The following is a 9888-nucleotide window of genomic DNA, read 5'->3' on the forward strand; positions in this document are numbered from 1 at the left end:
TTTGTACGTGACTTCATGACGTAATCTCTAAGGTATTAAACTTAGTTTCCATAGAATAAATATATTCCTCTTTGTGTTCAGATTTAACCAGTATATATAATATTCTGTTATAATAAACTATTATACTTAATGAGTCCCTCAGTTATGTCCGACTTTTTGTGATCCTATGGACTGTAGCCCTCCATGGATAGAATTCTCTATCCATGGAATTCTCCAGGCAAGAATATTGGAGTGGGTTTCCATTCCCTTCTCCAGGGGATCTTCCTGACCCAGGGATGGAACCTGGGTCTCCTGCATTGCAGGCAGATTATTTACTGTCTGAGTCATCAGGAAAGCCCTAATGTTATTTACTTATATAATTATACACATACTTATAAACCCAACTGTAAGGCAACAGATTTGGGAAGAAACAAAGGATGCTTAAGAGATAGATTTATTAAATGGCAACCCACTCCAGTGTTCTTGCCTGGAGAATCCCAGGGATGGGGGAGCCTGGTGGGCTGCCGTCTATGGGGTCGCACAGAGTCGGACACAACTGAAGTGACTTAGCAGCAGCAGTAGCAGAAATATGCAGGCAGAGAGGAGTGTTTCTCCTGGTTGCAAGCATTCAGCAGGCTGGAAGTATCAGAAGGACTGTATCACAGAGGGCGTAGGGAGCATCTGCCAACCTGGAAAGTCTGCAAAGCAGAAGTTGGCTAAGAAAACTTCAGCTAACAGATGTGATGGTAACAGTAACCAAGGGCATTTAATAACATGCTAAAAGTCATTCATTCTCACCTTCCTCAGTGCCCTTCAGGTTCATCAGCAGCTGGTATTGCTTAGCTACCAGCCTTTCTTAAGTGCATGCAGCCTGTGTTCGACTGAAGACTCAATTACTTTGGAAGATACCTGGTTCTTGGCAAGGGTGAAACACTTCCACATCCGCTTCACTTAAGGGATAGCTTCTCTCTTTGTCTGGCTTATTTCACTTAGCACAATGTCTACTGCATGGTCTCATTTATATGTGGAATCTAAAAAGTTGAATATATAGTAGCAGAGTGTAAAAGATTGGTTACTAAGGAAGGGGAGGTGGGGCAAATGGAGAGATGTTAGTCAATGGGTACAAAGTGGTAGTTCTATTGGATCAGCAAGTTTTATAAATCTAGTGTATAGCATGATGACCATAGTTAGTAATCCTGTATTGAATACTGGAGATTTGCTAGTTGAGCAGATTTCTGGTGCTCTCACCACACAAACATGAGTGCAGGTATACACATATACACACACACAAAAGGTAATTGTTAAGTGATATATTAACTTGACTGTAGTACTCATTTCACTATATGCATGCATGCTAAACTGCTTCAGTCGTGTCTGACTCTTTGCGACCCCATGCACTGTAGCCCACAAGGTTCCTGGGTCCAAGGGATTCTCTGGTTGCCATGCCCTCCTCCGGGGGATCTTCATGACCCAGAGATCGAACCAGCGTCTAAGTCTCCTGCATTGGCAAGCAGGTTCTTTACCACTAGCCACTTGTGTGGCCCCATTTCACTGTGCATATGCATGTAAATCATCATGTTGTACATCTCAAATATATACAATTTATGTTAAAGTAAAACATTAAATTTAAAAAAATTTAAAAAATAGTCTCAGTGAACATACTGAAGCTTTTTTGCTTTATTGGAAGCTATTTCATGAATTCTTATCAGTAAGCACTCCTCTTCAGAGAACCACTGGAAATTCTTTGATGGGAGAAAACTTTTTTTTTCAACTGTTGAGGAGTATCCATGTTTCAAAGTATAATTGTGCTAAGAAAAGAAAGAATGAAAACTTTTCATTCTGGCCCTATTCTGAACTTTTTGAACTTTTCCATTAAAAATAGTACAGAGCACACTGGAAAACTCAAAACCCATGATTCAGTAGCAAGATGACTTTAAAGGAGATACAGCTTTTAGAGAAGAATATAAGATATCCTGAAATCTTTGCTTATGTGTAGCAAAACCAAAACCTAGTCTTAATACTAATCAATATCTAGAAAAATCCATATTGATTCTTGACACAGCACAGGCCTCATTTAGCATTCTGTTTCTCTTAAGTATTTACTTTTTCCTTTCTCTGTTCTGTGATCTTAAACCTTTTCTTTCCATCCACTTGTTAGAAGAATATTAATATCAATGTTATCTGAGCACCTAAAAGATAAGATCCGCTAAAAAAAAATACAAAAAGGCAGTTCAGCTAGAAAGCAAAATATTTATATCATCTAGAAAATGGTGCTAGATATAGTGACTATTTTATACAATAAAAGAAAAATATTATGATTAATGGAAAATAGAGATCTTTTAAACTTTTTAAAAATAATTTGCTGATTGCTTTGGTCCCTGTTTTGAGTATGATATATTTTTGTGTGTTGCTTTGCATTTCATGGACGAAGATGTGAAGCCTGAAAAGCCCTAAGGAGAAGCACAGGTGCCAAATCTAAGGTGCTGTTTCCTGGGAGACCAGATGCCACTCATGGCTGTGAAGTGTACATATTTGCTTTGGCCTTTAGAAGTCTGTTTTGAGTGGTTTCCTGTCTCTTGTAGATTTTGCCTGGAAACAAGAATTGTCAATATATTTTCTGTCACATTTTTGCTTTCTGGCTAGGAAATATTGTAGCATGTATTCACAGGAAAGAGAAATCTCTCTGTATTTCAGAACATTCTTCCCTAAGGTAAGGTTGTCTGTATTCTGTATTTTTTTCAGAGTTGGTATGGATGTTTTGCTGTTATAAATATGTGAATAATTATAGCAGTGTGTTATCCCCACCAAATGTGTCCTCTTCCCATTTTCTTCTCCTTTTATGTTTGCAGAAATGGAAATTGGGGAAGATCTTTGAGCCTTCTTATAAACTAGAAGTCTCTGAATAAAATATTTAAATTTATTAACAATGTTATTGTGATAAATAATTGTCGAAAACCCTCTGAGTTTCTGGAATCAAAACTAAACGTGAGACTCTCAGTTAAGAAATGTTCCAGGCATTGTGAGGGCTACAAAATGAATATAATGTGACTTTGTCCCTAGCATGATGTGGTGGATAAGACAGGTTACAGTTAAATAGAACACACTGTTCAATGCAGGTTGTTGGTTCTCAGATGTCTGGTAAAGACACTAAATAGTATGAGATGCTCCAAAGGACAGAATATCTGAACATGGGAGTGTTCTTGGGGGGCTTAGCTTAAAGCAGTGCCTTTAATAATATCTAGAATTTCTACATGTAAAGATGGCTGGAAAATCATGCCCAGCTCTGAACTCAGGCAGGTGGAAAACGAGGTACTTAGCAGCAGTGCTGGGCAGTTGGCAAACATCCATCACAGGTTCTGTGTGATCCTAAAGAAGACGACGATCCCAGTATGTCACTGTGGTTAGGAGCACAGGCTCTGGATTCAGACAACTTGGTTTTGAATCCCAGTTCTACCATTTACCAACTGTGTGACCTTAGGCAACTTTCTTATACTTTCTGTGCCTAAATTTTCTTATTTATGAAATGGGAATAACACTAATACCTAACTCATAGAGTTATTAAGAGTATTAAATTAACACACATAAAGTACTTGTGTACTTTTTAGTACCTGCCACACTGGATTAGAGATTGGGAATACTGTAAAATCTTTGAAAGCACAGGGCTTTGTATTCCTCCTGTAAGCAAGGGATGCCTTTTCAGTCAAGTTATCTATTCCAAGAAAGATTGGTTTGGTAAAAGACAATATTTGGATGTTAAAAGAAGTAAGGAAATTGGGAAGTAAAAACTTAAGTGTTTAGAGTCTAATATACACTCTTCTCCAATGACAGTGTACGGGACTGCTGCTGCTAAGTCGCTCAGTTGTGTCCGACTCTTTGCGACCCCATGGACTGCAGCCCGCCAGTCTCCTCCATCCGTGGGATTTTCCAGGCAAGAGTACTGGAGTGGGGTGCCATCGCCTTCTCCGGTACGGATGGGACTGGTTTTTGCATAATCAGAATGTATTAATCTGGGAACCAACAGGGATGAATCCTCTCAATATTACTGCTATATTTTGGCTCCAAATATTTTTGTTTCTTGTCCCCATGATGTCAGGCTATCGATATCTTAGTATTCAAAGGAGTGCTTTCATTGGGAGCCAAAACAACAGTTTGTGGAAATGAAAGCTGAGACATTGATAAGGTCATTTTTGGCTTTGGATGACGTCAGATCTACAGAAAAAAGGTTACTGTTTGATTGATTGGTCTTGTTCGTTAATGGAAAGTAGTACTGGTGTTATCCAATATGTGTAGGCAGGAGGCTGTCTGGAACCGGGCAGTTTCTCAGACACCTCCTCCTGCTGTCAGTCAGTGATAAAGGTTAATGGAGGATGATAGTCTCACAATAAAAGCAGAGCGATCCTAAGGTAAGATAACCTGGAAATACAGGTTTGGATCACTCTACTAGGAAAAGAACCCAGCCCACTAGGTGCTGACTGAGGGAGACTTAACACGAAATAAAAGGAGGAAGAAATCTGTCAATATAAACCATGTTTTATGACCAGTTGTAGAAATGAGAGTAGTGATCCACACATTATCACTTTCCCATTATCGCTACAAGTATCAGCTAACCTCTGTATTCTCTCCACCTCTTTACCTTTCCCTACTATTTTCCAGAGTATGGAGTTAGTAACTACCTTTATAACTGAGTCCATATTTAAATTTAGCTTCATATGAAAACCATGTCAGATTTTGTCTCTATCTTTTTGGGTCAGCTTCATTCCTTCTCCAGTTCAGTCATATATCTAGGGGTAACCTGGGTTAGAATAAAACATTTATAGGTTCTTGGTGGAAATATTTTCCAGCATATCCTGTAGCTGATGAGAAATTTTTGTTCTAACATTAAGCCAGTTTATCACTGTGCTTTGGAGAAAAGCGCCTGGGAATGAGACTGTGAATTTAAAAAAAGTATAGATTTGACTCCTCTACTGTGGCCTGGGTGGAAATCTGGATTAGTAAGTGTATCCCAGTGAGAAGTGACAAGTACCAGTCGTCAAAATGTGTAGGATGTATCTTCCTTCACCAGTGACCTGTGATTATGAAGATGATGGCATTAGTAGAATAATCAAATAAGCAAAATGGATTAAAGATTTAAATGGTCAGCTAATACTCAGGGAAGCAGGATCTCCCCATCCAGAATTTTGGAAAATCTGAGGTTACGTGAGAGATATTTGCTCCTTACTAACTCCCTGATAGTTAGGAAGAGGTTGACCTACGTAATTGGAAAAAAATCAAAGTAATGTTACAGTAGGTTTATGCCAGCATATTTTTCTTTTCAAATATCTTAGTAGTAGGAGTGATTTTTGATATATATAAAAACTTACTTCTGAATATTACATTTCTACATGGTTATTGTAGCTTTTGTAAAACAATGGACAATAGGAAAAAGAAATTACCATAAATACACACTTTGATGTTTCCTTCCAAACTTTTCACCTATATCTACATGAACTGTGCAAATTTCGATCATCCTCATTTCCCAGCACTAATGAAGTATAAGGAGCTAGAGATCAAATTGCCAACATCCGCTGAATCATCAAAAAAGCAAGAGAGTTCTAGAAAACACCTATTTCTGCTTCATTGACTATGCCAAAGCCTTTGACTGTGTGGATCACAATAAACTGTGGACAATTCTGAACAAGATGGGAATACCAGAACACCTAATCTGCCTTCTGAGAAATCTGTATGCAGGTCAGGAAGCAACAGAAATGGAGATGGAACCACAGACTGGTTCCAAATAGGAAAAGAAGTACGTCAAGGCTGTATACTGTCACCCTGCTTATTTAACTTATATGCAGAGTACATCATGAGAAACACTGGGCTGGAGGTAGCACAAGCTGGAATCAAGATTGCCAGGAAAAATATCAATAACCTCAGATATGCAGATGACACCACCCTTATGGCAGAAAGGGAAGAAGAACTAAAGAGACTCTAGATGAAAGTGAAAGAGGAGAGTGAAAAAGTTGGCTTAAAGCTCAAAATTCAGAAAACTAAGATCATGGCATCTGGTCCCATCAGTTCATGGGAAATAGATGGGGAAACAGTGGAAACAGTGTCAGACTTTATTTTTTTGGGCTCCAAAATCACTGCAGATGGTGACTGCAGCCATGAAATTAAAAGACACTTACTCCTTGGAAGGAAAATTATGACCAACCTCAGTTCAGTTCAGTTCAGTTCATTTCAGTTGCTCAGTCGTACCAGCCTAGACAGCATATTAAAAAGCAGAGACATTACTTTGCCAACAAAGGTCTATCTAGTCAAAGCTATGGTTTTTCCAGTAGTCGTGTATGGATGTGAGAGTTGGACTATTAAGAAAGCTGAGCACTGAAGAATTGATGCTTTTGAACTGTGATGTTGGGGAAGACTCTTGAGAGTCCCTTGGACTGCAAGGAGATCCAACCAGTCCATCCTGAAGGAAATCAGCCCTGAATATTCATGGAAGGACTGATGTTGAAGCTGAAACTCCAATATTTTGGCCACCTGATGCGAAGAGCTGACTCATTTGAAAAGACCCTGATGCTGGGAAATATTGAAGGTGGGAGAAGGGGATGACAGAGGATGAGACGGTTGGATGACATCACTGACTCAATGGACATGAGTTTGAGTAAATTCTGGGAATTGATGATGTACAGGGAGGCCTGGTGTGCTGCAGTCCATGGGGTTGCAAAGAGTTGGGCACGACTGAGCGACTGAACTGAACTGAATGAAGTATAACTGACCAATAAAAAACCGTGCATGATTACACTGTACCTTGTGATATTTTGAAATATGTATGCATTTTGAAATTATTACTACAGTCAAATTAATTAACTGTTTTTAATCACCTTGCAGTTATCTTTTTGTGTGTGTACAGTAAAAGCATTTAAGATTCAGCCTCTTAGCAACATTCAAATATATAATATAATATCTTTGTGACCCCATGGACTGTAGCCCACCAGTCTCCTTGTCCATGGGAGTTTTCAGGCAAGCGTCCTGGAGTGGGTTGTCATTTCTCTTCTCCAAGGGATCTTCCTGACCCAGGGACCAAATCCACATCTCCTGTTTCTCCTGTGTTTCAGGTGGACTCTTTATCTGATGAGCCATTGGGAAGCCTATTGAAACAAATGATAAAAAGATTTAAGATCCAGTGTTTTAGCAAACTTCAAATACATATAGTGTTGTTGTCTATAGTGACTATCATTAGATCTTCAGAAATTTTTCATTCTACATAACTGAAACTTTGTGTCCTCTGACCAACATCTCCTGGCCCTCAGCTCCTGGTCACCACCATTTTACTCTCTGCTTTTGTATATACATCATGAATATAATTATAAATGTAAACTCTCTAGATTCTAAATATAAATGAGTCATGCAGTATTTGTCTTTCTGTGCCTGACATTTTGCTGAGCAGAATAGTCTCTGAGTCCACCCATGTTGTCACAAATGACAAGAATTCTTTTTTTCTAAGGTTAAATAATAATATTTCATGGTATATAAGTACCACATTTTCTCTTTTCATTCATCCATCAATGGATGCTTAGATTGTTTCCATATATTGGCTACTACAAATAATGCAGCAATGAACAAAAGACCCTGGTATCTCTTTGAGACATTGACTTCATTTCCTTTGGATATGTACCCAGAAGTAGTATTGCTAAATTATATGGTAGTTCTATTTGTATTTTAGGAATGTTAGCACAGTTTTCAATAGCAACCACACCAGTTTATGTTCCAACTAATAATACACAAGTACTCCCTTTTCTCCACACCTTTGTAAAACTTATCTCTGGTCTTTTTGATAAAAACCATTCTGGCAGATATGAGATGACAACATCTCATCTTTATTTTTACGTTCTTAATGATTTGTGATGTTGAGCACCTTTTTCTGTGCCTGATGGCCGTTTTATTTCTTCTTTGAATGAACATTTATTCCATCTTTTCCTCATTTTTAAATCAGGTTATTTGTTTTCTTGCTATTGACTTAAGTTCCTTATGTATTTTGGATATTAAGTCCTTATCGCATGTGTGGTTTGCAAATCTTTTCTCATATTATGTAGGTTGTCCTTTCACTCTGTTGATTATTTCGTCACTGTGCAGAAGCTTTTTGGTTTGATGCTGTCCTATTTGTCTACTTTTGCTCTTGTTGTCTGTACTTTTGGGGTCAGATGTTTAAAATAATTGCCAACCAATGTCAAGAAGCATTTTCTCTAATCCTTATAATAGTTTTACATTTTCAGGTTTTATATTTCAAACTTTAATTCATTTTGAGTTGATTTTGTATAGGAGTGAGATAAGGGTCTAGTTTTATTCTTCCTCATGTGTATATCCAATTTTCTCAGCACTCTTTATTAAAGAGACCTTCTCCTCCCCGTTGTGTGTTCTTGGCATCTTTGTTGAAGATCAATTGACCAAAACATGTGGATTTATTTCTGGGCTTTCTATTGTGTTCCATTGGGGTATGTGTGTGTGTGTGTGTTTTAATGCCTGTGTCATGCTATTTTGATTACTATAGTTTTGTAATATACTTTGAAATCAGGTAGTATAATGTCTCCTGCTTTTTGCTTCTTTCTTAAGATTTCTTTGACTATTCAGAGTTTTTTGGTTCCAAATGAATTTTAGAATCGATGTATATTTATATATTTTCTATTTCAGCAAAACAATGCTATTGGAATTTTTATGAGAATTGCACTGTCTGGTCAATGGGTAGGTGGGTCTGGTGTCTGGGTTCATAGGGGTGGGCCTACAGACTGTCTTTGTAGGGGCAGCTCTGAAGCTTGGGTCCCCTGGGCCCAACCTGGTGCTGGAACAAGTCCGGTGCCTGAGTCCACAGGGATGAGCATGGTCCTGAGTCTGAGGCTGGCCTCGCACTGAATACCTGGTTGTATTTATTAAAGAAAAGTAACATAGGATTTAGATATGGCTTGGTGGAATGTACTAGTATTGACGTTTCATCTGACAACTTTAAAAGAGGTTTTAAATTGAATTATTCAGTGATGTTATGGGCTAAAATAACAATCCAGTGAACAAATATGAACAAAAATTCATGGCAAGTATAAATATGACTTTCCCCCAGATAATTTCCCTGACTGCATTTGCACGGTATTGCTCAAAAAATTCTATCAATTCGTCCTTGCCCAGGCAGTCTTAACACAAAGATTACTAGTATTTCTAGATTTTTTTTTTTTTTTTGCATATGGGTGGCACTATAGATTATGAGCTCAAGTATAGAGTAGAAGATTTGACATTCTGAGATCTGAACAAACTCATGTGATTCAATGTTTTGGACAAGGAACTTGACTGTAAATTTTTAGTAAAATGTCTCCTGAGATCTGATGTAGACAGGAGCTCTCTTTTGAAATTTTTGTTGCCTCTTATATACAGCTTGTGGGGGAAGATGCTCTAACTCTTCCCTAAAAGAAATTTTATTCAACTTTCTCTGAGCAGATGACAGCCTCCTGCCATCATCCTCCATTGCTCTTTTTTTCTGCCTTTTCCTCTTCTTTGAAGATTAGTTCAGCATGTGGGAATAGAAATTTCTTATTTTCTTTCATGTTTTCTTTCTCCTCATATTGCTATCTTAAGAAAAGCCAAGTGATAAACTAGAATTTTTTCTAAAAATATGATGCTTCACAATATTCAGAAAATATACAAAACATTTCCCTGGTAGTTTGAAATATAGTCTCTAAAAAGTCAAAATTTGCATTTTGACTAGGTGAACATGCTTTGGAATTTGAGGTATATCTGCCTAAGATATAGGAAAAATTGGTTAAAAATAGAAACATGTAATTAGGTTCATACATTTTTTTCTCTACATAGTAAACAGTAAAGTTAATCAACACATGAAAATTAAATGTAATTGAAATAAAATTATCAATTTTTGTTTTTTAGTGTTAC

Source organism: Bubalus kerabau, chromosome 7 (assembly GCF_029407905.1).
Source record: "Bubalus kerabau isolate K-KA32 ecotype Philippines breed swamp buffalo chromosome 7, PCC_UOA_SB_1v2, whole genome shotgun sequence".
Classification (NCBI taxonomy): domain Eukaryota; kingdom Metazoa; phylum Chordata; class Mammalia; order Artiodactyla; family Bovidae; genus Bubalus; species Bubalus kerabau.